Genomic DNA, 27,911 nt, shown 5'->3' on the forward strand with positions numbered 1-27,911 from the left:
CACAGTGCCAGACTAGAGTCAAGCTCAAAAGGGTCTTCTTTCCCCACTGATTCTGCCAAGCCTGTTCCCTTGGCTGTGGTTTTGCTAGGTAGTATGTAGGGACAGTGGGAAACTCAATCTTCCATTCATGCACATCAATAATTAGATGAGAAGGCACTTAGATAGTTAGGAGACCATTGCCAGGCCTACTCTGAGTTTTTATGTTGCTCGTCAACCGTGCCCTTTGAGTTGGCCCCCTTGTCTGAGTTGTCACCTGAGTGATGCATGGTATGCTCCTCTTACATCCCTTTACGTGCTTCATTGAATTTCTTCACTTTGAAATTCAAAGCACTGGACAGAATTCACATTGTGTCAACATCACTTTCAGGCCCTTGTGATGCTTTGTTTTAATTTAACAGTCAGATTCCCTTGGTCCTCACCAGTTCTAAGCCACCTGCAAGGCACCACCCGAAGCCATGCACCGGCCCCCGGCACCCCATCCATAACGTGGAGAAAGATAGAGCGCCAGTGGTGGCTAATGCACGCCACCGCTGGGGCAATCCATGGGAAGGGTGGCTCACGCCAAGTCCCACTTTGTACCCCAGCCTAGCTGACCCAGCCCTTAGAATAAATTCTTACCCTGAAGTTACAGATCTGGCTTGCTGACTTCTCTTACCTAGATTGTTCTAACGTGCCAGAGGCTATTCACCTTGGAGACCTGGGATCTTATGTATAAACGGTGCATACGTACAAAAATGTTGTGTACACCCATTTCCACACTCACTTCAAGATGTATAAAAACTAAACTTGGTATAAAGCCACACACATTTTCACAGCAGCCTCACATCATGTGTATGCACTTTTCTGTTCGGTTTTGCCAACAGGTGGCACTCAGCGTCAAAGCAGTGCTACTGATTCTGTGTGGTCTCCCTTTCTTTTTTAGATTCGCATCCATGACGTGGGCTTTATTAACTACACCGAAATTAATTGCATATTGTTAACAAATTTAAGGTACTTGATTGTAATCATTCTGTAACAATATAATGGTGCATAGAATGGTCAAACTATTCCAAATACCACAGCTGCTTTAACATTGGTGCTCTCAGTGCACCAAAGAGAGTATTTTAACCTGTTTATTGTGTTTGTGTGTTGTATCACAGCTACACAGGTTACTTTGAGAGCACAGAGGATTACAGTTTACAGCAGATGAGACAGCTTCCATTCCTGAAGGACATTTATAGCACACGCTGCCTCAGGAAAGCCACCAGCATCTGCATGGATGTAGAGGATGTCCTCTAACAGGACAATTCAGTAATCAGGCAGGAGAAAAGCTGTTCATTGGACGGCGGCAGTGGTGCTGTAAGAATTATGTTTCTGGACTTTTCTAGTGCCTTCAACAACATCCAACCTCTGCTCCTTAGGGACAAGCTGACAGAGATGGGTGTAGATTCATACCTGGTGACATGGATCCTGGACTATCTTACAGACTGACCACAGTATGTGCGTCTCGGGAACTGCAGGTCCGACATTGTGGTCAGCAACACAGGAGCACCGCAGGGGACTGTACTTTCTCTGGTCCTGTTCAGCCTATATACATCGGACTTCCAGTACAACTCGGAGTCCTGCGCACGTGCAAAAGTTCGTTGACGACACTGCTATTGTGGGCTGCATCAGGAGTGGGCAGGAGGAGGAGTATAGGAACCTAATCAAGGACTTTTTTAAATGGTGTGACTTAAACCACCTACTACTGAACACCAGCAAAACCAAGGATCTGGTGGTAGATTTTAGGAGGACCAGGCCCCTCATGGACCCTGTGATCATCAGAGGTGACTGTGTGCAGAGGGAGCAGACCTATTAATACCTGGGAGTGCAGCTGGATGATAAATTGGACTGGACTGCCAATACTGATGCTCTGTGCAAGAGAGGACAGAGCCGACTATACATCCTTAGAAGGCTGGCATCCTTCAACATCTGCAATAAGATGCTGCAGATGTTCTATCAGACAGTTGTGGAAAGCGCCCTCTTCTACGCGGTGGTGTGCTGGGAAGGTAGCATAAAGAAGAAGGACGCCTCACGCCTGAACAAACTGGTGAGGAAGGAAGGCACTATTCTAGGCACAGAGCTGGACTGTTTGACATCCGTGGCAGAGTGATGGGTGCTGAGCAGGCTACTGTCAATCATGGAGAATCCACTGCATCCACTGAACAGTATCATCACCAGACAGAGGAGCAGCTTCAGCAACAGATTGCTGTCACTGTCCTGCTCCACTGACAGACTGAGGAGATTGTTCCTCCCCCACACTTTGCAACTCTTCAGTTTTACCCGGGGGAGTAAATGTTAACATTATACAATGATATTGTCTGTTGTACCTGCATTTTTTAACTTGCACTGCATTTTTATCACTATTTAATTGATATTGTTTTTATCAGTATGCTGCTGCTGGAGTATGTGAATTTCCCCATGGGGATTAATATAGTATCTATCCAAGTATCCAAGTATCTATCCATCTTATCTATCTATCCATCCATCCACCCATCCTATCCATCTTATCCATCCATCTTATCTATCCATCTACAGTATCCATCCATCTGTCTATCTAATCTTTTAATTACTCCTCAGCAAAATGCCTTGGAGGGAGCATTCTTGAAAAGCAGTCTGTTACAGCATGGTCAGAATGATCAGAATGGTCAGAGAAACAAAGGATAGAGGTTCATTTTATAAACTATTGAGTTTACATACAGTGTCAATCAATGCATACATACATTTTACTCTGGTTAGTTCACTGGTTTACACCCAAATGATTTATATAAAATAAAAATATAGTATATTATATTCTGGTTCTTCTTATACCTTTTGTGAAGAAACACAACCCTTGAAATTTCTGTGCGTATAACAATTGTCCATTCTAGTTTATAGGACATCTCCTGATTTCTTAGTCATCTCTTAATCATCCTTCAGTACATTTTATATATTACATCAACCTTTCTTCTGTTACATTCTTTATTTACTTGACCATCTCTGTATTTTTCCTAAACCAAATGTTATATTTCAGTGGACATTTTGTTGCTCACTTGACCTTTATTTGGTTTCCCACATTTATTAACCCTTTATGCTATTTCTTTAAGATGAATTGTTAACTTCATTAACTTAATAATTAAACATGTGGGGGCAAGGTGGCGCAGCGGTAGTGATGAGCTGGCGCCCTGCCCAGGGATTGCTCCTGTCTTGCATTTTATGCTTGCTGGGACTAGTGAGACCCTGAATAGATTGACGGAATAATTAAACTTTGTGGTCAGGCGGTAGAAGGACAGACTGGAAACAGCTGAAATGTTGGGATGCCAACCAGGTCGTCCCTTGTAATTGTCGCGAGACAAAACAAACAAAAATTAAAAAGTAATGAAAAACCGCACAAATTCGTTATTCCCGATCAGGGATTCCTCCTTCTTTAAGGATTTTTGAGAGTCACGTGCTCCACCATTTTTTATTGCAAAACTTCAGGAAGGGGCGGGGTTAAGTGCCATTACTGGGTTGGCTTCTCAAAGCTGTGAGGGAAGAAGAAAAACAGGATAAAGTCAGCGGTAGCCCCCTCTCTCATCTCGGCGGGTTATTGCATTCCTTTCCCCGGCTTTTATAGGAGTTCTCCAACACCCATGTGCGACAACATGTATAACAAAGACTTTTCAATGTTCCTTAAAAGTTTTGAAGAATCAGTGTTTTAAGTTTAAAGTAGGTTTTACATTCATAATAGACACTTATTGTGTGGCAATTGAAAGAAAACTTAAGAATTGGAATTGGGGATTGTTATGTTTGACAGAGACAGTACTGCTGCAATAAATTATTCCATCCAGGGTCACACGTGTCCCAGTAAGCATCTTGCGGGAGGCAGGAACAGTCTATGGATGGGGCACCAGCTTATCACTACCACTGCATCACCATGTTTAATACATGCTTTAATGCAATTTTTCATGTAATATCATGAATGTAATATATTCTGTGTGCCAATCACTCCCTGGACACTCTTAAGAAGCACATAGCAATTAACGACTGGGTCAGTAAACACAGAATACGAAGCATTTAATGTGCTACTTTAGTTGCGATGGGATTTAAGAAACTAGTAAATTCAACATCGATTTTAAGTTTGCAACATTCTACTTTAATGACAAAATAAACCACAAGAATAAAGTGAAAATATTTAGATTTTGAGATAAAAGTCAACATTTTTAATTTTAACCTCGACATAGAACTTTTTTTCTTGACTGTGTCCCTATTTTTTTATTCTTCTCTGTGGCCGTCTGTATGACACTCAGACACTTGCCTTTTCATGTCAACCTTGATATCTGACCACTTCTTTTTATTTTGGGCACTGTGAGAAATTCTGGACTTGAACTTTTGACTGTCACTCTATCAGTTTACTTCAGTTGCCTAAGCCACCAATTGTACATTTTTCCTTGCTTCCACTTCACTGAGCAGGACTTCCATTTTGTATTTGGTGAAATTTTTCTTTTTCACTTGTGCTTTTGCCATTGTCTTTTAAGAAAACAGTGAAGAGAAGGGGCTATTTATATGTGTACGCACATTTCTGGTTTTGTCTGTACGCCATGTTTAAGTGTGAATTCTATGCACTGCGTTATACATGAGGCCCCTGTTGCGGATTTGGGTATGGGCTGGTGCAATTTTACAAAGATTTTAAAGGAAAGGTGAGAGCTCTCCGGATGCCACTGCAAGCATGATGCTTTCCACGGTGTTATGCCCTATTCCAGGGCGGCCCTGCCCTTCAATGACAAAAGAGAACTCTCCCAGTGCTCCCTCCAGCTTCTCGGGGATTGATTGTGTCAGCGTGCATCCATCTCCACCACTCCAGATTCAGAGATCTGAACCCGACTCCCTTTCAAATGGCCCATGGCCTACAAAGGCCTTCACCCCATGATTTGGAAAAGCACTCAACCACTCACCTTAGGAATGACTGACCCATGTTCAACTGCTGTTCACATGGAACCTACATTCCACAACTCTACATTGGCCTTCAACCACCTTACTACCACCAAGATCTGCACCCACAATGGCTCCACCCACCCTTGGCTGGCTGTCTGGGAAACCAGCACTGCCCCCTTCACTTTCATTGCACCACAGGGTTTCAAGCAGACATTTTAACTCACACATATGTTAGACTTCTTAGTCCATGATTCAGGATAGGTTGGTTGGGAAGCTGACTTCGCTTCCAACCTCTGGCGCCCCCTCTATGAGGATATGGGCACCATCAACCCTGACGATGTGGCGCAGTAAAGGACGCACTGTGGATAGTCCGTCTATGGGAGAATAGCCAAGTCAGCCTACTGGGTGCTCTGTCGATCCTTGAGCCTCAGGAAGTGGCAAGCTTGTGGAGGTGGGGGGTTGGGGCTCCCTGGCCCTTCCCTGCCAACCTGGAACTGGTTTCAGCACACCATCGCGGAGGAACTCTGCGTGGCAGGGACTGAGCCAGATCATATGGCGGTCCCGCAACCCACCCCACGCACCCACCCTTGGGTGGACAGGGACGGAGGGGGGCAGAGGGATCCGCTGACCCAGGTAGCCCACCAGGTTGAATCCTCCAGTTGGAATATGCAGACCCCACTCGTACCTTGTGGTACTTGATGGCTATCAGTCTTGTGCTGGTATTTAGCCTTGGATGGAGTTTTCCAACCACTTTGGGCTGCATTCCCAAACAACCCGACTCCAAGGAGGCTGCCATCAGCCTCACACTGTCTGCAGGTGGAGCCTTGATCAGAAGGACATGGGCTCAATGCCGGGAAGGCAGTCTCCTGTACTACACATTTCCCGTGGCAAGACGGGTGGTGGTAGTGGCATGGGGGAGGATTTGGTGCTGGGCTCAGTTACTGAGGGAATTCTGGTTAGTTTCTTTTCCTCTGCTTGGTAATATGCTTAAATTCAGCAGATCGCCACGTCTGAGCTGAAGTCTGAGTCAAATGGGGAGGTAGCTTGGCCCCCACTGGACACAGTCTCAGTTGCATGCAGGTGGTGGGGTGCTGGCAGACAGGCTGGAACTACACCTGGTCTTGTCTCCTAGGATGGGCACCTGTGTGCCCTGTAGGGATGATGGACATCCATGATCTCTGGAAGTGCACAGGGGTGTGGGGTACTGGTCCGATGCCCTTTCACTGAACACTGACCAGCCACTACTCTGCCCGAGGAAGAGGGGAACGTTGCCACCCCCCCATGGAGCAAGATGGCATGGAGCAGCCACATGCCATGGGTCTGCTCTTAGGGAGATGAAGAGGCCTGAGTCCCGCGACTGATTGGAAAGGCAACCCTTAGACAAGGTGCATTTGAAGTGTTGATGATCAATGTGTCCTGCAATTCACATTAGTTCTCACAGCTAGCTGTGTCCTTCTTTGAAGCCTGAGCCGGGAGAAAGCCACCACCAAGAGTTGTCACTCTCGGATCACCAGTCCGCAGGGAAGACCAGGTCAATGTCGAAAGTCCAATGAGGAGCAAAAGACCAACACAGTGGTCAGTATAGGGGTCCAATGTGCCCAGAGTTGGCCTCTCCCCACCTGGGTAACCCCACTTGCCAACAGAAGGGGAAGTAGCTTGTGACCATTATTGCTCACGTAGGATGAGAGGTCTGGGCCACGTGTCTGGCCGCACTCCAGGGGGGACTATCCCTGGTGGGGGAAGTTGGGTGTGGAAATTTGAGTGCCAGGCGGGCATTATGGACTAAGGTCCCACTCTCAATGGATGTCCCTCCTAGCTCCCTTAGGTGGCAGGCCCAAGGCAGTCCAGGTAGGGATAGATGGTGGTGTGGCCTTGATCTCAGCCAACCCAAGGGCGAGGCATTGGTAACGATCCTTCCACAGGTTCATCTACGAAAACCTTGTTACAACTTTTACTCTAGATAGTCAAGTTCAATTACCTTCTCAGCACTCTGCCAGAGGTTAAAAAGAGTGCAGCATGGTCGATTCGAGGACCTCAACAAACCATCCAGTCGGCAGTAATACTGGGCAGTGTGTACAAAGGGCAGGGACTTAATCAGTGCGAGCTTAGAACCTGCACTTTTTGTGAATTCCTTGTTTGTGTGGAACAATTGAATGCCTCGTCCCCATCATGAATGGGGTTCAACGGCTTACCCGCGCCTCTTGGTGCTGGGTAGACACACAGTTATCCAGTCAGTGTAGTACACATGCAGGCCGGGAGATTTAAGGGCATCACGGGACTGTTATTGCTCAGTCTCATGTGGCTGAAAACCACTTGTCCCTCTAAGAAGTATAATGCTGACTGCTCGAGGGTCATGTACCTATTTAGCAGGAGGGAGTCTTGTTCATTATCAGAATTAACCAAACAAATTGGTCCACCAAATAAGAAAAGCCATGCTCCACCACCCACATACTTGAGAAACAGCTATCAATCTGTCAATCCTCTCCCTGTCTGAGCTGGGTTAGGTTTCTCATGTTACCATGTAATGCTGCCGGATCACCAGTTGGTCGGAACTATGATGGTAACTAATTGTCTTTGAACCTCTGATTTTCATTCTTGATTAATGAAAACATTCTTGGCAAATACTTTTTCTCTCGCTTGTCTTGCGCCAGCCGAAGAATTTCACCTCTAGCAGTGCAATAAGAATGCCCCCAGCAGTCTCTCTTAACCATGGCTCTGGTTCAGGAAACCCACACAATAGAGCTGGAGTCCTATTCCATTATTCCTAGGTGTGGTATTCAGGCATGAGGGCCTGCTTTGAAAACTCTAATTTTTTCAAAGTAAATGCTTCTAACCCCATGAGACACTCAGTCAAGAGCATCGATGTGACACCGAAAGGCAGGAGCTGGGATAGGTGGTAGCTTGCTTCATGGTGGACGTACAGATGGATGGATGGAGAGAAGATGCCTGGAAAGTAGACTTTTTAAAAGGGTCAGTCGTCATCTCATAGGCCATTCTGGATGTCTAATGGCCGACGGTCGCAATTCCCTGCCACTGCCAGCCAGCTTCCAGGTGTTGGTTTTTGTCTCTCGAGACTTCCATAGGATCAAACACGCAATGGCCTAAGGGCCGGTGGCGGCAGCGGGCGGAAAAAATTTCTAAGTCCCAACCCCTAAGATGCCTTTGGGAGGGGTACCAAGGTGACATGGGATTTGCCTGAGATATTACTTGTGTGTTTTTGAGGCTATGCAAAGAGAAAAAATAACATAAAACACTCCAAAATATTCATAATCAGCTGCTGATCCCAGTAAATTACAGCCTTTATCTGTTTACTGTTGATCAACGAGCCAAATGATTAATTTTTGTGTTTTATTTACCTTATATTTTGTGTTTATACTCTTTAATTATTCCAGCCATTATTCTTGATTTCATAAAACTACCATTTTGGGCTAGGGCGACAAATAAATGTGATGTTTACTATAAACATTTTAGCCGGAAATATTTATTACCATGTCAAGACTGGTTAAGGAAAAATAAAACCTAAAGAAGTATGACTTTGTATATTCCTGTGGCTGAACAAAGATTACATTTAAAAAAAAAAAAACAACTATTGTCAGAAAATCCTGACTAATTTCATTAAAGGGGGTATCTAATACAAAGGGAGGAAATTACAATATATTTTAAAGCATTTGTCAAACTTCACCTGAAAAATTAAAAGATAATCTAGAGTAAAAGCAGTAGAAATTTGGGAAATATATGTTCTGTTGTTACTATAAATTGTAAATATAGGGATCATTCCAAGTAAACTGATTATGGGGTAACATTTTATTGATGAGTGTGATAAATCTTTTTCCTTGTACAGCTGGTTAGTGTACAAGTAAATGCTTTACAGACAGTTGTTAGATTCACTTGCAATAATTATTGTTTTCCCCATAAGGCATTTTTTTAGTTAACACAAACTTTTTTAAATCACCCAAACCACATATAGTCTGAAATGTATGCAAAATAAAAACAAAACATTTAAAGCGGTGGTCTGTTTCCCTGTTTTGTAATTCCAATTCATACCCAATTTTTTACATAATTAATGACAAAGCTAAGCTAAAAACTATATGAATCCATCCATTTACAGTAACTAATTTTATCTAATTATGGGTTGTGAAAGACAGTCTCATCCTAGCAGCATCAATAACATTATTATATACAGTGGATTCATAAGCCATTCAGGCTGTTTCTCTTTCTGAACACTTCTTTGTTTTTTAGGTTTAATTTTAAAAACATACATTTGCCATGTTTTCTCATCACTCTACAGTCAAACACTTCATAAATCAGAAACTCATACCCTTTGTAGAAGCCCCTTTGACAGTAAGTACAGCTTCAACTCTTTTTGAGTAAGACTCTGCAAGCTTTGCACATCTGGATTTGGGTAGTATATCCCATTCTTCCTGGAAGATCCTCTCAAAGTCCGTTAGACTGGATGGGAAGCATCTGCAAACTGCCATCTTCAGGGCTCTCCACAGATGTTCTGTTTAAGTCTGTTATTTGGCATGGACCACAAAAAGACTGGCAGCATTGCCTTAACTGTATGCTTTCTGTCATCGTCATGCAGAAAGGTGAACTGTCGCCCCAACCTGAGGTTGCTTGCACTCTTGTGCATATTTTTTAAAGGACTTCCCTGTATTTGCCCACATTCATCCTTCCCTCAATTCTGGCTTGTCTCATTGTCCCTGCTGCTGAAAATCACACCCATAGCATGAGGCTGCCACCACTATTACTCACTGTAGACAATGTATTAGGTAGGTGATCTGCAAAGCAACCAGACATATTGCTTGGAGTTCTGCCCAAAGGGTTCCAGAGCAGAGAATCTTTTTCCTCATGTTCCTAGAGTCCTTTAAATGTCTTTTGGTATACTTTAAGGGAGCTATCCAATGCTTTTTACTAAAGAGTGGATTATGTCTAGTCATTCTATCATAAACACCTAATTGATGTAGTGCTGCTGAAATTGCCATCTTTCAGGCAGGTTCTCCCATCTCACCAGATGACTTCTGAACCACTTTTGGAATGATCACTGGGTTCTTGGTCACCTTCTTGACCAAGGACCTTCTTGCCTGGTTACTCAGTTTGGTCAGACAACCAGTTCTGAGAAGAGTCCCTGTGATTCCAAACATGTTCCATTTCAGAATTATTGAGACCACTCATCTCTGGACTATCAAGAGTTCCTTGGACTTCATCCGGGCATGCAGTGTAAAATGTGGGACCTTACGTACACAGCTCTGTGCCTTTCTAAACTCTACCCAATCGATTTAGTTTGTCAAGGGTGGGGTCCAATGAAATTCTAGACGCATCTAAAGAATAATAAAATCAAACAGGTTGTACCTGACCACAATTTAAAATGTCACAGCAAAAGACCCGAATACTAATATGAAAGAGAAATGTCAGTTTTTAATTTTTAATACATTTGCAAAAAAACTAAATACATAAATAAACTTGCCATCCAGTCCAATTGAGCTTGAGAGGGTGTGCCAGAAAGAATAGGATAAACTGCCCAAATCCAGGTGTGCAAAACTTATAGGGGGTTACCTAAAAAGACTCAAAACTGCAATTGTTGCCAAAAAGGCTTCTACAAAAGGTCTGAAATATGAATGAGAGATTTCAATTTTTGATTTTTTATTCATTTGCAAACCTTTCTGAAAAGATATTTTCTCTTTGTCCATATATGTATGTAGATTGATGGGCAAAAATGGCAAACACATCCATTAAATATTTAAATCCACAACACAATACATTAAGCAGGAAGTGAAGATCTCTGAATACTTTCTGAATCCACAATACTAAAGCAGGGCAGCTTTGCCCTTTGGGAATGTTGGTAATATGTGTCCCACCAATTTTTAAATGGCTTCTTTGATTTGGTTGTGTGAGCGAGTATAGATAGATAGATAGATAGATAGATAGATAGATAGATAGATAGATAGATAGATAGATAGATAGATAGTTCCTTGACACTTTTCTGCTGAAAAATCCATTGGCTGAAAGACCTTAGTGTTATTTTGTTAAAGTGAGGAAGTGCAACTATCTTCATGATGGCACTTGGTTCTGTTTTAATTTTCTTTTTTAAACCTCCAAGGGGTTCAGAGTGTGTCCCATAACTGACCTTGCTCATTTTACCAGCCCAGAACACCACAGTGTAGGAAATCGCACTGGTCATCACAGAAATGTAGAAGATGTGAACAATGTCACTTCCCACATTTAAGGAACACAGTCTCATAAAAAAATAAGAACTTTCTTCTTATATAATACACTACCGTGGCTGTGCTTGTCTGTCCAGGATTTTAAATCACCTGTAGCTCACAAACCGTTTGACCTATTGACCAGAAATTTTGTACACATTGTGGAAGCTGACCCGGACACAGACAGGCGGACACGTTAATGTCACCCAACACACGTTTATTTACACAGTCCATATTTACACCAGTACTCACAACAACCCCCAAAGTCCCCAAAAGTCCTGGCCACAACACAGTGCCTTCTGCTCTTTCAGGCCGCCTCCTTGCCTCTCCTCCAAGACCTTGTCTTTCTCCTTCCGACTCCAGTCATTGTCTGAAGGGAGGGGGCCCCTTTTATATGCACCCGGATGTGCTCCAGGTGTCCTCCAGTGACCTTCCGCTGACACATGTCCCCAATCCTCTTCCCCCCAGCACTTCCAGGTGTGGTGAAAGTGCTGAGGTCCAGGGCTCTCTAGGTACAGGGGCACCCCCTGTACTTTTCTGTACTTCCTCATTCTACCATCATGTCCCCTTGTCTTCCTTCCTCTGTTCAGATGTCACACCAAGAACCTTCCTAGCCCTCTCCCTTACCACTTCAGCTGTAGTGCTCCAATCTATCATGTCTTCACCACCCCCACCCAGCACCAGTATCACTTGCTCTCTGAATTTCACACAATAGTCTTCCTCTTTGAGCTTCCACCACCTGATGCTTGCTTTCATTCTAACTCTCTTCTTCTTTTTCACCTCAGAATTCATCCTTCATGCCACCAGTTGATGCTGTCAAGCTACATTATCCCCTGCCACCACCTTACAGTCTCTAATCTCTTTCAAATTACATCTTAAATTACATCTCCTACAGACTTCGAGAAATTCAACCCCATATTGTCAATGATCACCAAATTTTCAATAATGTCCTACAGGTCTCTCTGTCAACAATAGGCCGTATCCTTAAAAAACATCAAGTTGTGATGAAACAATTGTATAAAGTGCCATTTGAAAGAAATTCAGACAGGGTGAAAGTCCTGCGGCATGAATATGTGGCGGTTTGTTTTGTTCACTGATTGTAGTATTGTGTACTGCACACATAACCTTTTTACAGTACATGTAATTTTACTCTATAGCAGACCTATAGTATATTGATAACGCAATGTGATATTTTGCTGTATTTCAGAGAGTTTTGCGAATGGATGCGGAAGAAGTCCTGCATGAGTTTATATACATTGATGAAGCTGGATTTAACCTGACAACAGTGAGAAGAAGGGGAAGAAACATCCTTGGCCACAGGGCTATTGTCAATGTACCAGGGCAACGTGGGGCTAACATTACCCTTTGTGCTGCCATTACAGAATGGGGTCCTCCACCGCCATGCCAACTTGGGTCCTTACAACACTGACCTCATTCTTACATTTTTAGACCGATTACACAATATTATCACAGCAGCAAACCAAAGGGACCAGATGCAATACATTGTCGTCTGGAACAATGTGGCTTTCCATCGTTCCAGGTCCAAAACTGGTTTCATCAACACCCACAATTTACAGTTCACTACCTTCCACCATACTCCCCCTTCCTAAACCCCATCGAAGAGTTCTTTTCAGCATGGCGGTGGAAGGTTTATGATCTCCGGCCCTATGTCCAGATGGCCCTCATTCAAGCTATGGAGGAAGCATGTGATCAAATTGAAGCAGCATCCATACAAGGGTGGATTCGTCACTCCAAAAGATTCTTTCCACGTTGCCTTGCAAATGAAAATATAGCCTGTGATGTTGATGAGGCCCTGTGGCCAGATCCAGCTAGGCGGAGAGATGTTTAGGTTTTTATTTTTAATTTTTATTCTGTACTGAACTGGATATGTAATTTGTTACAGTATTATTGTAAGCTTACAGTACAATGGTATGTTTAGTAATACCATATGGAAACTGGAAAAATGTTTTGTTACGTAGGAATGTTTCGTTCAAATGTTCAGTATTGACTGACTTGAGTACATGAAAAGAAATAAATATGTTCATCAAGGTGCAGTACTTGTCTCGTGTGTTGTGTTTGGTCAATATATTCATGTTCTTTATCAATATCTCAAAAAAGAGAAAAAAAATCAAACCAGGACTGTATCATTAGAAAGGTAGAAATGTTACAAGTGTTTCAGATTGAGCACAGCAGTGTGTAATTGGTTCAAACAGAATCCGACTGTATGAACCATGTGTGCGCCATAGGGTACCAAAATGGGCTTTTGGTAAATTATTGTACAGTTTTGAATTAAGTGTTTCATTTTGCAAAATATCTAAGGTATTCTGCTACTTGTGTGTGTAAATGTGTGAATTGTGTGTAGGGTTTTGACAAAATGAGCCTTGTAAAATCGTGCCTAAGCAATCGTAAAAAACTGTAAGCCATTTTGAGAACTTTGCAAGCATGGAAGCAGGGAGAGCTAGAGGCAGAGGTAGAGGAAGAGGAAGACAGAGAGAGAGAGGAGGACGTGGTTGAAGAGGCCATGCAAGGACCATTATTTCTGATGACATAAGAGCAACTTTGGTGGACCATGTCATAAACCATGGCCTGACTATGAGGGAAGCTGGGCAGAGAGTCCACGCTAATCTAAGCCGTTTCACAGTTTCATCCATAATAAGGACATTCCGACTGGAAAACAGGTATGTCTTCAACTCTATTCTCTACTCAGACTGTATCTAGAGTATTTACAGTACTGTACCATATCACATTGCCATATTACATGTACTGTATTTCAGGGTGGCTAATGCTCCTTTTCGAACAAAAGTGGTAGTTTTGTGAAACATACGATGATAACGTGTTGAGATGTTTCAGTACTGTGTATGGTATTTACAGAAAAGTACAGTATATACAGTACTGTAAAAAAGAAGAAAACCAATAACAATTTGTGGTTGCATTTTTCTACAGAATGGCTAGTAGACCTACTGAGGGTGGACGCCAATGCCTGTTCACCCAACAGCAGGCACTTGCCATTGTGAACCTAGTCAGAGCAAACAATGCAATCCGTCTCCACCAGCTACAGCAACAAATACTTGAAGATAGACAGGTATTAAACAACATAAATCGAGTAAGCATTACCACTATCAGACGCATCTTGGTAAAGCACAACATGACCATGAAGCAACTGTACAGGGTCCCATTTGAGAGGAACAGTGTCAGGATCAAAGGACTTCGACATGAATATGTACAGGTAAGTGTTACAGTCCTTTACATTTACTGTAAAATACAGAATGGGTGCAGTCCAGTAACAGCTGAATATGTACCTTTGGATCAGTGCCACATAGATATATTCAGAAAACTACACAGATACCTACAGCTACATACAGATGTGGTGGGGCGGTTCTGTATATGTAGTAGTGTAGTTGTGTGTTTTGAGTAATGCCATCCACAATATGTATTTTTTGTTGCAGAGAATTTTGGACATGGATGGAGCTGCTCCTCATGAATTTATTTACATTGACGAGGCTGGATTCAAACTTAGCAAAAGTAGACGACGGGGACATAATATACTTGGCCAAAGGGCGATTGTGCACGTCCCAGGGCAATGCGGGGGAAATATCAAATTGTGTGCCACCATAAGCCTCCGAGGGCTACTGCACCATCATTCCAAACTGGGTCCCTATAATGCGCAACACATAATCACATTTGTAGATGCACTTCATGATGCAGTTGTACAGGACAGACCAGAGCAGCCCAGGTTTGTTGTTATCTGGGATAATGTCAGTTTCCATCGGGCTGCTATCGTCCGGAACTGGTTCACCAACCATGATCAATTTGAAGTTGTGTATTTGCCCCCTTACTCGCCATTTCTCAACCCTATAGAAGAGTTTTTTTCTGCTTGGAGATGGTGCATATATGACCGCCAACCACATGCCCCCATGCCTCTTCTGCAGGCTTTGGAACAGGCCTGCGGAGACATTGAGGTAAGGTCAATCCATGGATGGATTCGGCACACAAGGGGATATTTTCCCCAATGCTTAGCGAGAGAAGACATTGCTTATGATGTTGATGAAATCCTGTTGCCTGACCCCAACAGACAGCAGGATCCATAAACCCACTTACGCACAATTATGTTTTTCTGTGTTTACAGTAGTGTATTGTTTGTTTTATTTTTGCTTTAACTGAATTTACTGTACTGTAAAGTACACGACTGTAATGTGTAGTATTTAGTATTTCATTTTTTGGGTGTTGTGAAAACGTGCCTTCTGTGGAACTGAATAAAAACAGTGCAATCAAAAGCCTGCAGTGTTTTATATAAAGTAGACTAGTGTGTTGCTGCTGATTTGAAAGTATATTCATATGATGCAAGTGGGTATCATTATGTCATTATAATGACATTTTGACAAAGGATTGTTAGTTTTTGATAGCAGAGTTTTAATTTGACATAGATGTGAATGGTTTATTTCCCAGTGTTGTTTCTTATTTACTTGTGTGTAGAGTTTTGACATGATGAGCCAAGTTTTGCAAAACTGTAATATGATCTTTTCTTTTGGATATCTACTGGTCTAAATGTACACTCCTGCCAAATTTCAGCTTGTTAACTAAATGGGAAATTGTGCATTTTTGGAGAATGAGTGAGTGAGTCAGTCAGTCAACTTTGCATTATATATTTTGGCCGTCTGAGGGACTAACATGCTTAAATAAGGATAAATTCTAAGGGCACCAACCCAGCTGTCCCTGTTTACTTAATGATTTAAGCAAAAACAATGCCTGATGGTAAGAAAATAAAAAAAACTGCTGCAACCAGAATAACTTGGCAACAATAATAATGACTGCTTCATCTGCCATCAGAGGAGCTCCTTTGCACTGGTTGCGTGGGTAAGACGTAACTTCTCCTTCTGGGCTGTTGTGCTTTGGCCTAGGGACCAGAACGGGCAGATTCAATTGCTCTCATTGGTGGTTTTCTCTACACTGTGGAGGAAGAAGAAGACAAGACAAGTTAGTAAAAACGCACCCTTTCAGTCTGGAGTGGTACCATATACCTGGTAGGAAGTGTGAGGCTACAGCTTGAAGCTCAAAGAAAGCGACTATGTCACCAAAGTGAAACCGTTGCCTCTAATACACAAGTGAGGTGAACACATCGGCAAAACGAAACCTCAGATAAGCCGCTAATACACAACCAATGCGATTGATTTATTGAAGTGCCAGATTCCATGGTTTCTAGGAGCCCGGGCTTTAAACAGCAAGGGCTTTCACAGCTAATATATATATATATATATATATGTATTGTCACGCACGCGCAAGTACGGGGCCGCGGACGGACCTTAATACGATCGGAAAGACATACGCCAGGAGGGAGTGGCGGGGTACTAACCTTTCTCTCTTTGTTTCTTACAGAAGAAAAGACGCACCGCTGCCATGAGCCTACCTCCTACAGTTTCCCGCAGTACGCTACTTACTCTGTCCACTACCCATGACGTCATTGATCCTATCATCCACCACTGCTCCTACCCAGCATTCCTCCACTTCCGGCCCGTCCAACATAAATACTCCTCCGACGCCATCTTTGGACGGTCAAACCATATTAAATGTTTTCATGTATTTGACCATGACAATTCATATTTATTGTGGATTATTTTTCAGTATATGGGGCCGGAAACCCCAAATCTTTATGCTTGTTTGTGATTTTTTTACAGTATATATATGTATAAGCCCGTCTCCTGATATCTCCTCCATGATCTTGAGACGTTCTTGCGACGGCACGTATGGATGTGCCATCCTGGAGGAGTTGGACTATCTGTGCAACATAAATTGGCTGCAGTTACCACCTCATTCTACTAGTAATGACAAAGAGACTAGCAAAATGCAAAACAAGAGAAGAATTGGGAAGGATAAGGAGAGCGCGATTGTCTGTGGCCACCACCTGTGAAACCATTTCCCTTTTTGGGGTTTATCTTGCTGTTGCCTCTCCAGTGATCCAGTTGTCACTTTCATTTGCATCAAGGCAGGTGAAGTGATTATGTGTTTCCTAACTGGACAGACTGATATCCCTTATGCTTTATGGACTTGGTGTTTCACTGTGATGATTATGTTGCCTTCTTCATTGAAATTTATTTTGTATTGTCCACTAATAAAAACAGACTGATTAGTGGGGCAGAATGATCTTTTCTCCTCAGAACTCTTCTTTCTGTTTCAAATTTAAGGCCTTTATTAATGATCATTGGTGAAGGGAGGTTATCTTCATAGCCAAATGGTACCAGAAGAAAGGACATACTGACATGCTATTAAGGTGTTTAAGGCCTAAATGTGTCCATAGAAAGGGTTCTTTCAAAACCATGTCTTGTAGATTTTACCTGACTTACAGTATTAAAGGTTATTTTAGGCAAGCTCTCTGTACCCTGAGGCTATGTAGAGCTTGCTGGCTGTCACCATCTTAAAGGGAACTTTGAAAAGAAACACGTTATCTAGCAAGGTTAGCAGATTTTCACAAAGTCCAAATCCATTTCTGTTTGTCAGAACATAGGGGAATAAAAATTTATGGTCCACATTTCCTGGAGGCACTGAGAAGTTCTGTCAACTTGGCAGGCATGTTCAAATCTTTCATTGCAATCCAAATTTTATTAAAGAAGATAATTGAAAAACATAAAGAAAACAAAACATAACCCACATTGGCACCAACTCCCTCACCCCTAACAATACCTTCTTTCAAGAGAATAATGATAATTGAAGGGAAGAGACTGTAGGTCAATGAGAGGTACGTTCAACACATTCAAAGGATGATGGGTGTAGTATAAGGTATCCAAGACTGTACCTACTGCAGGAGAACTGACAAGAGGTGCTAGGGCATTGCATCAGACTGCATGAAGTCTGCTCATTTATCCTGATCAGAATGCTATGGGCAGGACAGCTAAGTTAACAAAGGTTGTGGAAATTCTTCAGAGATTAGTGCATACACATGTAAAACAAAAAAATTTAGGATTCATACAATTCCTACATAACTTGTCAGTGTATTATTTCAAAGGTTCTTTACAATAATGGGCACACTAGCACATAATTTGCAATTTGAAAGCATCAGATGTTAGTATGTTGAAAAAGTTCATATAATTAAAACCGAGTGGAACCAGTAACATCTAATCTATACATTGTTGAAAGAATACAAGAATCTATCCACTTTAACAGATAAGAAGTCAATCAGTACTAACCCAATTAGATTAAGTAATGCTCAAGACCATCTGCATTGTGACTGTAAGGATGGTGTAGGCTAAATGTACTGCTGGGAGAAAGACCGTGGAAGAGATGGCACCTATTGGTGAGGAAATCTTTTTAGACTCAAATTATATTTTTATAAAGTCATTCCCTGGTTTGAACATTAAACAGAAGCTGATATCCATTGCTGTAACTGACTCGAAATATGTAACTTTTTATGAATGAGTTAAGCTGCTTTAACATTCTTGACCTTGGAAGCAATTACTAAAAGGTGGAGATAATTACAGAGTTAAACACCAAACCTAAACTGACACTTGGCAGCTGTTATGGTGGTTTATGCCAACACCATTTGGATTATGTGACGCACCTGCTATCTTTCAGTAATTCATCATAACAACACTAATGGCCACAATGTTGTTTTTCAATGAGTCACTGATGCAAATCCTTAGTTTAAAGGTGTCTCGCCAGAGTATGGATTTCAGTGTGAACCCAATAAAATATGAGATAAAATCTGTGTGTGTAGTTTGCATGCTTTCTGTGTCAGCTTTCTCAGGGTATGCTGCTTTCCTCCAACATTCCCTATTGATAATTCTAAATGGGTCAGAGTAGTTGTGTGTAAGAGTTCGCCCTGAAATAAAGTGACACCTCCTAGAGTGTTGGCTTTGGCCTGTTGCCAGATTCTGCCAGGATAAGCCCTATCTTCCGATGACATTGGATTAGGTGGGTTACATTAATAGGTGGATGTGATTATCCTCAAGAAGACTCAATGTAGCCTCACAAAAGACTGGATGTAGCCTTTTGGTGTCTTTCATGTGTTCTTACATTTTGCTGTACACATTCTTTAGAAATTAAAGGGCGTAATAGTGTGAGGAAAGTTAAAAGTGGTTATCATTTGTTAATTTTCAGAGAATTTTTGGCTAGTGACTTTATGTTTTCGTATGAAACAATCTTTCCCTGTATAGAATTTATAATGGCCCCTTGGTATGTGCAGTCTGCAGGACAGGAAAGCACAAAAATGTTGTTTGGCAGCCATGTATAAAAATACCATTTGGGCTTTAAAGAATGTATATTAACATCTGGAACAGCAAAATTATGCAAAACTGAACCACAGAAAAAAAATTGATTTCCATAGGATGTCATTCTGCTTTGCCAAATGTCTGACTGCAATTGTCTAATTGCCCATATTAATGGATTCACAAATGGAGTGGGAAAAAAATCCCCAAAATGTACAAAAGTAGGCTTTGTTTTGTTTAAACTGTTGCTACACTGAGCCTCAGTGCCTGCAGTATATGGAGAATATGCTAAGATGAGGCATTCCCCAGGAGCAGCTACATATGAAGCAGTGGCCTTTGACAATATCAAGAAGCACAGGATCCATCTTGAATGAAGGGCTCATTAATAAAAGGAATATGAAAGAATAACTTTGGTATTGTTCAAGTCAGCATTTTTTTATCACAATCATGGTATGAAGGGATTTTGAATGGGAAATATAATTTTTAAGTGAAGCATTTTTTACAAATTAAAGGAAAAATACTATCCCTGTTCTTGTGTTTTATAATGAGCTCCACAGGGCATTGGTGTAAAGGAAAAAAAACATACAAATTACCAAATGTATCCATTTTCAAGCCAAAAATGTTTTCAAGTATTGAACTGCAACTTGAGATTGCACACAGATTTTAAAACAGAGCAACAATGCCCTGCAGTGGGTTGGTGCCCTGCCCTGGATTGGTTCCTGCCTTGCGCCCTGTGTTGGCTGGGATTGGCTCCAGCAGACCCCCGTGAACCTGTGTTCGAATTCAACGGGTTGGAAAATGGATGGATGGATGGGCAACAATGTCATTTACAGAAAAAGACATGTTCAACCATTTAAAAAGAATTCCAGTTGTGTTATTAATCTCACCCTCCATAGCAGCCTGTCATCCCCAGAGATGTGATTTCCTGTTCTGTGTAGTATGTTCTGTGAATGCTGTAGATGCTGCCGTTTATGCCAACACTGACTGTTAAAACAAGAAAACATTTTAGCCTCATTACTGTATCATAGTTTTGTAATTCAGTTCTGAAATCTTTGTTTCCACTTTTGTACTTTTTGTGGATTTATGGAATACTTGTGTACCCTTCAATATATTTTATGGTTATTAGTTGAAACCAGGGCGGCACGGTGGTGTAGTGGTAGTGCTGCTGCCTCGCAGTAAAGAGACCCAGGTTTGCTTCCCAGGTCCTCCCTGTGTGGAGTTTGCATGTTCTCCCCGTGTCTGCGTGGGTTTCCTCCAGGTACTCCAGTTTCCTCCCACAGTCCAAAGAAATGCAGGTTAGGTGGATTGGCGATTATAAATTGTCGTTTGTGTGTGCTTGGGGTGTGTGTGTGTGTGCCCTGCGGTGGGTTGGCACCCTGCCCGGGATTGGTTCCTGCCTTGCGCCCGCGGATTGGCTCCTGTGACCCTGTGTTCGGATTCAACAGGTTGGAAAATGGATAGATGGATAGTTGAAACCACTATGGCGCGGTCTTGCCCTTTATTATTTTCGTGAGCACCACCATTTGTGCTAATTTTGCATTTTAGTGACCAGGTTGTTCATGTTGACGCCATCTTTTGCCAGTTTTTCGAAAAGACATTGTCATTTTGCATGACTTCATATCATATTCTAGATTTAAAGGTGTTGAAAAGAATATTCCTAAAGTTGATGATTTGCATATATTCAAAGAGTTTCATAAGCATATCTTTATATATAATGCGCTACCGTGGCTGTTCGTTTGTCTGTCCAGGATATTAAACCACCTGTAGCTCGCAAACCGTTTGACCTATTGACCTGAAATTTGGTACACATATACTATGTGATGTCTACTATCCATTTTTGGGGTGATGATTGACCTCCAAGGTTATTCCTCTTTTAAATTTTTTTTTTTTTTTTGTTGTAGAATCAACTCTTGGCAGTGACCAGCAGGGCAGCCGTGTGGCGCTGTTCTCATCCCTCCCACCTTCGCTGTCACTTCCCCTACCTCTTCATATATTAAATCATTCTTGAAGGAGAAGACTTAACTGCCAGCTTAAGTGAAAAATTAAAGAAAGCGTACTAATAATTGCAACACAAACACCGACTTAATCATTTTTTTTACGCGAAAAGATACCAACGAAAGAAGAGAAGAAACGGACCACTAGGGTGGAGAAAAGAAGAGCTGCTCAGGAAGCAGCAAGCACATCAACCTCTGAGCAAACGAATGCTTAACATACAGAGAAAGAGTATGAAAACAGCGAATGCTCAAGTCAAGTGTATTCACTGCACATTATCGTGCAGTGCACCGTTACTGGTATGAAAATAAGTATTATCATAATGCACACTAGTACAGTAAAGGTTAAACCATGAAAAGCCCTTGTCTGCATATTTTATTATTTTTCTCTTTTCAGATGCAAACCACCAGTATCTTGTTGCTAAGCTCAAAAACACTGTGTACTTAAAGAGGGTTAAGCAAACCATTGTTTAGAAATGCAGCTGCTCAAAACTTGCTTGGACATCAAGTAACTTTCATTTGAACAGTGGAGTGTCTCATATTTGGGTCTTCCTGGTTTTGACTTAAGTTGTGTTCTTGATCAATGAATATGTTTCAGACACCTGCATAGGGTATGAAGGAATGATGGCAGTTTCGGTCAAGTGATGGACATTAGGTAATGGTGGGTTTGGACATTAGGTAATGATGGGAAGAACTAGAAGGAGGAGAGTATTTTGCATAAGTGATAAGAACTGTAATAAATAAATGTAAGCTCGCTGAATTTGCTAATTGGTCATCTCACTTGATTAGAATCCATGTATGCATCACGCAATAACAGAAGCATAATGTCTTCTGCTAACATATTTCCATGAAAATTTCAAACATGACAGTCACTGTAATCAGACACGTAAAGGGACATATTTGCTCACGTTAGGAAAATTATGTCGAACATCTGTAATAAAATGTATTACTCCAATTTTCTTTAGTTACTATAAACATACAGTACTTCACAAACATGGATGACATTTTTTTTTAAAACTGAAACTATTGCTGTTTCCAAGTGGACATACTTGGTAAGGCTTTTGTTTTTATTTTTGTACCAATGCTCTGTTAACCCCATATTTATCCACAGAAGCAGACATAATATCTTTTAATATTAATAAAAAATGCTTCACTTAATTCACAATCTACTGTGCCAAATTTATGTAAAACTATGACAAAATATCTTCAACTTGAAAATTTGCAAACTTATCTTTTAAATTTGCAAAAATAAATAAAGCAGGTACAGAAGGTAGATACTTCTGCATCAGAAAGGACATCTGAATATTCTCATCATGCTGTCATGAATGAAGATGGAATGTGTTCAGATGCCCCCGTGGTTTTGAACTGAAGCCACCCTGTCTCATTCATTTCTCAGGAGTCCAGCCCAGTATCAGCTTATTCATTGGCTAACATTGTGCTCCATGATCAGCAAAAACATGTCCACTGAGAGAGCACATTCAAGCACATTTTCTAGAAGTGTGTTATTTAACATTATTTTAGTTAAAACACATTTGTTTGAAGCATTGTGAGCATATAACTAGATGATTTGATATTGTCACACATGCACATCTGTGATTCATACTCCTGGTTCTTCTAAGGTATGTCATTCCACCTTGGGTCAAGAGAGGGCACTGGTGCTAACCTTATCCTCTGTTTATCCCTCTACAGTGCCAAGAAGATGTCCAGTGAGTGCAACTGATTCTGCCCTTTATGGTTCCACCACTCCATGTTCTGCAGTTCCCAGAAGGAGGCATCTCTTATTACTAAAATGCACTGCATGACAGAATGCCTTCCCACTGTGACTCTCACAGGCTTTACCAGCCGAGAAAGGTTCCTCCTGCTTAAACCGTGATTTTCATTTGTTACCGCCACTGAGTGCAAGTTTTGCTTGGACAATTATTCTAATTAAAAAGGGGCAACTGGGTTAGCGCCCCAGAATTTTCAGCTTGTGGACTTGTAGTACCTTCCAACAACCACAATATGTAGATTATGCGAGACAAATAACATGGGATTTTTTTAATAGATGTTTTAAGATTGTTTGGTGTTGACCAGCACTGGTTTTCATAAATGTCTATTATCTCAGAAAGTTTGTATTTTCTGTTCTGAATGAAAATATGTTTGAAAAATTTTCCTTGGTCATCACTGCAAGGTACATTGGTTTAGTAGCATATAAAAAAAGAATTTTTAGATGGAGAATTTCTTTATCAATAGAAGGAATAAGTTCAGTAGGAATAAGGTAGATTGATACAGACAAATATAAAAAAACAAAACTTAAACCTCTAAGCCAGTACTAATCAGCACCTGTCCTGTACGTCTGCAGTGGCTGCAGGTTTTCATTCCAACCAGTTTCATAATTAGAAGAAAAGCCTAGCTGTTAATGAAGCTTGGTTTTTAATTATATGGTTTGCTAATGCTTTAATTCATCCAAGGCAAATCTTTATCACATTTTAGATATTTCATTTTCTGAGAATGTTATCCATATGCGTTGTGGTCTGGAACAGATCTGTATCTTTTGGTCCTTCCCTTCTCTCTTACTTATTTCAAAATGATTTAGCACAGATACCTCATGATGAATGTACACAGGTTTAACTACAAGCAAGTCAATGTCAATGTCAATTTATTTATATAGCACATTTAAAACAACATAGGAATGCTGTGGCCAAAGTGCTTTACAATAATAGAATAAAAGAAAACAAAAAAATAACATAAATAGAAATAAAATATATGAACATAAAATAAAATACATAATAAATAGAAGTAATGTTATATAATAACAAAGAGGAAACCATCAGTATTACTGAAGGTCACAGAATGCAAGTGAATAGAAATGAGTCTTTAATCTTGTTTTGAACAGTTCAATTGTAGACGACTCCTTTATGTAATGAGGTAAAGAGTTCCACAGGCGAGGAGCAGCAGCTGTAAAACCCTGACCCCCTTAGTTTTACACTTGGTACGAGGGACAACAAGAGACAACTGACCAGAAGATTTAAGCACTCTGGATGGCTGGTGTAAAGCACACAATTCAAGTAAATAGGCAGGAGCAAGCCCATGTAAAGATTTAAAAAAAAGCAACAAGATTTTAAAATCAGTTCGAAAACTGACAGGCAGCCAGTGTAAAGAAGCTAATATTGGAGAAACAGAGTCATATTTTCTTGCCCCAACCTGAAAGCAAGTGGCAGCATTCTGGACCAACTGTAACCTGTGTATGAGTGATTTGTTAATCCCAGAATACAGCGAGTTGCAGTAATCGAGGCAAGAAAAAATAAAAGCATGAGTAGCATTCTCAAGATCCCTAGAAGATTAAAAAGACTTGATCTTACCTAATAGACAAAGCTGGAAAAAGCAACTCTTGACAACAGAATTTACATATTTCTCAAAAGAGAGGTTACTGTCAAAGGTAACACCAAGATGAGGTTTGCAAAAGACAGAGAAAGAGCCGAGAAGTCCAAGACCAGTTTGGACTAGCTGGTGGACCCACTATAAGCACCTCCATTTTATTCTGATTCAGATCAAGAAATGTATTAGCCATCCAGGATCTTAGTTCAGAAAGACAGTTGTGGAGTTGATTCATTGCAGAGTTGCAGACGGGCATATAAATCTGAGTATCATCAGCATAGCAGTGAAAAGTAATGTTAAATTTCCTAAAAATAGCTCCAACAGAATGAAGGTATATATATAATATAATATAGGTATCAAGCTGCATCAGCAATATCTCATGGTCAATAGTGTCAAAGGCAGCGGACAGGTCAAGGAGGGCAAGGACTGCAGCACCGCCTGAGTCTATAGTAATAGAGATGTCATTGAATACTTTAAGGTGGGCCGTTTTAACATCATGATAACGCCTAAAGCCAGATTGGTAGATCTCAAATAATTGGAGTTAAGGTGATCAACCGATTGATTATAAATAATTCTTTGTACAATTTTAGCCAGAAATGGCAGTTGGGAAATTGGGCGAAAATTAGCTAAAACTCCAGGATCTAATTCTGCCTTTTTTAGATGGGGACGGACTGCAGCATGTTTATAAAATGAAAGCACAACCCCTGCACTTATAGAATCATGTTAGCTGGAGGGCTGGTGGTTTACTTGTCATTTGCACTTCATAATTTACTGATAAGTGGTTAAGAAAACAGGCAACAACTAAAATTTTAATGCATCTGTTTAAAACTAAAATATGCAATTAAGGATTCTGAATTGTAACAAATATGCTTCCAAAAAAAAAAAAAAGCCCAATAAATACTATATTACTTAAGCAGTAAATACGTACATTATAATTAAGAATTTGGTTAAAGCAAAAACCTGCAGCCAATGTGGACCTCCAGGAATAGAGTTTAGTACCCCTACTTAATACACAAGAGGTTCTTAACTACTCCTGGCTGCTTTGATTACCCATTGTAAGTCACAATTTTAGGCCCACTTTTTTCAAATAAACCACTTTCTATCTCTAATGCCGGCCTACCTTTGCCCAACCAATTGATTTCTTGTCAGCTCCTTTCTCCCAACTCCAAACATTTGATCTTATGGCCAGAAGAGGCTTTTAAACCCAGGCCCACATTCACCCCTGGGTAAGCCATTGTAAGTACTTCCATGTTCCCCAGTGACCACACAAAATCCCTTTGATGTATGGGTATGATACCATAGTGTTGTATTCGGGAGATCCGCATTGGTTATCCTCCTCAGTACCCTAGTGTAGGCTTCAAATGGCTCAAAGAATAGAAACAACATTAATAAAACTGCTTTTATTCATTCCAATGTCTCACCTCATGCTGAATATAAACAGTGTCACTACCTCAAGATTCCTCCAGAAACACAAAAGAGACTTCTGTGTTAAACAACTCTGTTAATTTTTGACTGAAAAGATATATACGACTTTCAGGCTTGAATAGTTTTTACAGTACTGTGAAAACATGTTCACAATTTCTTCAAATTCATATTCCCAGCATACGACTGATTTAAACTCTAATTTTCCATATACACGTACTTCTAAAAAGCATGATCTTGTCAAGGCTCTGGAATGAAAATTGACTCTAGCCAAATTGTATGAGCTTGATGCCAAAAGCTAGAATAGTATGTAAAATAAGTTACTTTAGAGTACTGGTATGGTTTAAAAACAAAAATGATGTAAAATATATTGTAGCGATGAAAGGTGCTGATGTCCCAGAAGGCTCTATGGCACTGCACCTAAAATTACAGTAGACTGTTAATTATGATTTCTTTCATGATGGGTTTCAAACAGTAATGTTTGGTTTTTATTTGTAACTTTATGGCAATGGGGGCATTTTGTTGAAGTTAAAATGGGTGTTGGGTTTGCCAACCACCACTGGCTAATGTTGCCTGGTGTATGCATCCTGGTATCAGGACTAAAGGGGAGAGACTTAATTTGAATATTGCTGTTTAATGTGGTTGTCTGCATTACTTGAATGCTACCAGTATTAAGAAAAGAGTAAAGAAAAAGTGTTTTTCTTGATAAATCAAGCGTGTCTGTCACAATATATTTATTTTAGATATGGACTGTGGATTTGTGCAGTACAATGGCACATGGATCATGAGTCACTTAATTGTTCACTGGGAACTGTGCTAAATAATTAATGGCATAGGTGACCTTTTATGAAACTGTTAATTGCAATTTATTTTATACATTTTAGGGAGAAAAAATGTGTCTGCACTGTATTACACAAGAGAGTCAGCCACCTAGAATTTTGATGCTTTACAGATTTTAAAATACAAACGGTGGAGGCAAGACAGGCACCAACCCTGGACACAGTATCATAAATTGGGCTGAATTTACGTGTATTTATGTTTTATTGTTATTTTATTAATTTTGAATAATTATTTATGATGTTATTTCTGTTGGTTTCATAGGTGAAGATGTATTTATGTTCTGTCTCTTTAAATATGCTAATATTCCATGTTTTTATAGGTGGCGCCCCATGAGTCAAGGCCATCCTCAGACCATTTAAACTAAATGCAAAAGCCTGAGAGTGAGAACCATACCATTATTGCTTCATGGAGTTTCTTGTGAGTGATGATGGGCTATCTATCTATCTATCTATCTATCTATCTATCTATCTATCTATCTATCTATCTATCTATCTATCTATGATTCTGATTACTGGAATGTGATTTGGACCTGTTTTCATTTAGGATGGCCTTTTTTGCTTTTTTGTGACCTGTTCTTTATATTTTTCACATTTTTGTTAATAAATCTTATTTTTATAAAGATTCTATGCTTGCATGTCTGGGCACAAGTCAGTCCTCCCATTGTGGAGGTTTCAATATATTTTTTGAAATCGCTACAGCTGTTTCGCCTGGCCCTCCTTTTTGGCCAGTGGGTTGCCCTGGGGCCTGGTTGAAGCCTGGTGAGACTTAGCTAAGCAGACTAGGCAGGATTCTGGCCTGCTTCCTAGCTTCTTTTTAAAGACCTCTAATTACTGCTGTTTGGAGAAAATTCCAGTTCATAACGGAATGGCTCCCCTGTCTAAAATAAAACAAAACAAAAAAAATGGTCTTAAACAGGGCAAACATTCTGCTTAAAAAAATAGAATCTATAAGGATAGAATTGGATGACATAACTAAATTTATATTTACCGGAC

General features: G+C 40.7%; 1 protein-coding gene across 1 annotated transcript in view; it reads right to left on the bottom strand.

The window, feature by feature from the left end:
• Positions 1–16,001: 16,001 nt before the first annotated feature.
• The window catches only part of pld5 (phospholipase D family member 5), a 417,386-nt gene continuing 405,476 nt past the window's right edge, over positions 16,002–27,911 (bottom strand). The window contains exon 11 of the mRNA XM_039748399.1: positions 16,002–16,061. The gene's annotated coding sequence lies outside the window, so the exon portion shown is untranslated. The remainder of the gene's footprint in view (positions 16,062–27,911) is intronic.

This window comes from Polypterus senegalus, chromosome 3, assembly GCF_016835505.1.
Source record: "Polypterus senegalus isolate Bchr_013 chromosome 3, ASM1683550v1, whole genome shotgun sequence".
NCBI classification, from domain to species: Eukaryota; Metazoa; Chordata; class Cladistia; order Polypteriformes; family Polypteridae; genus Polypterus; species Polypterus senegalus.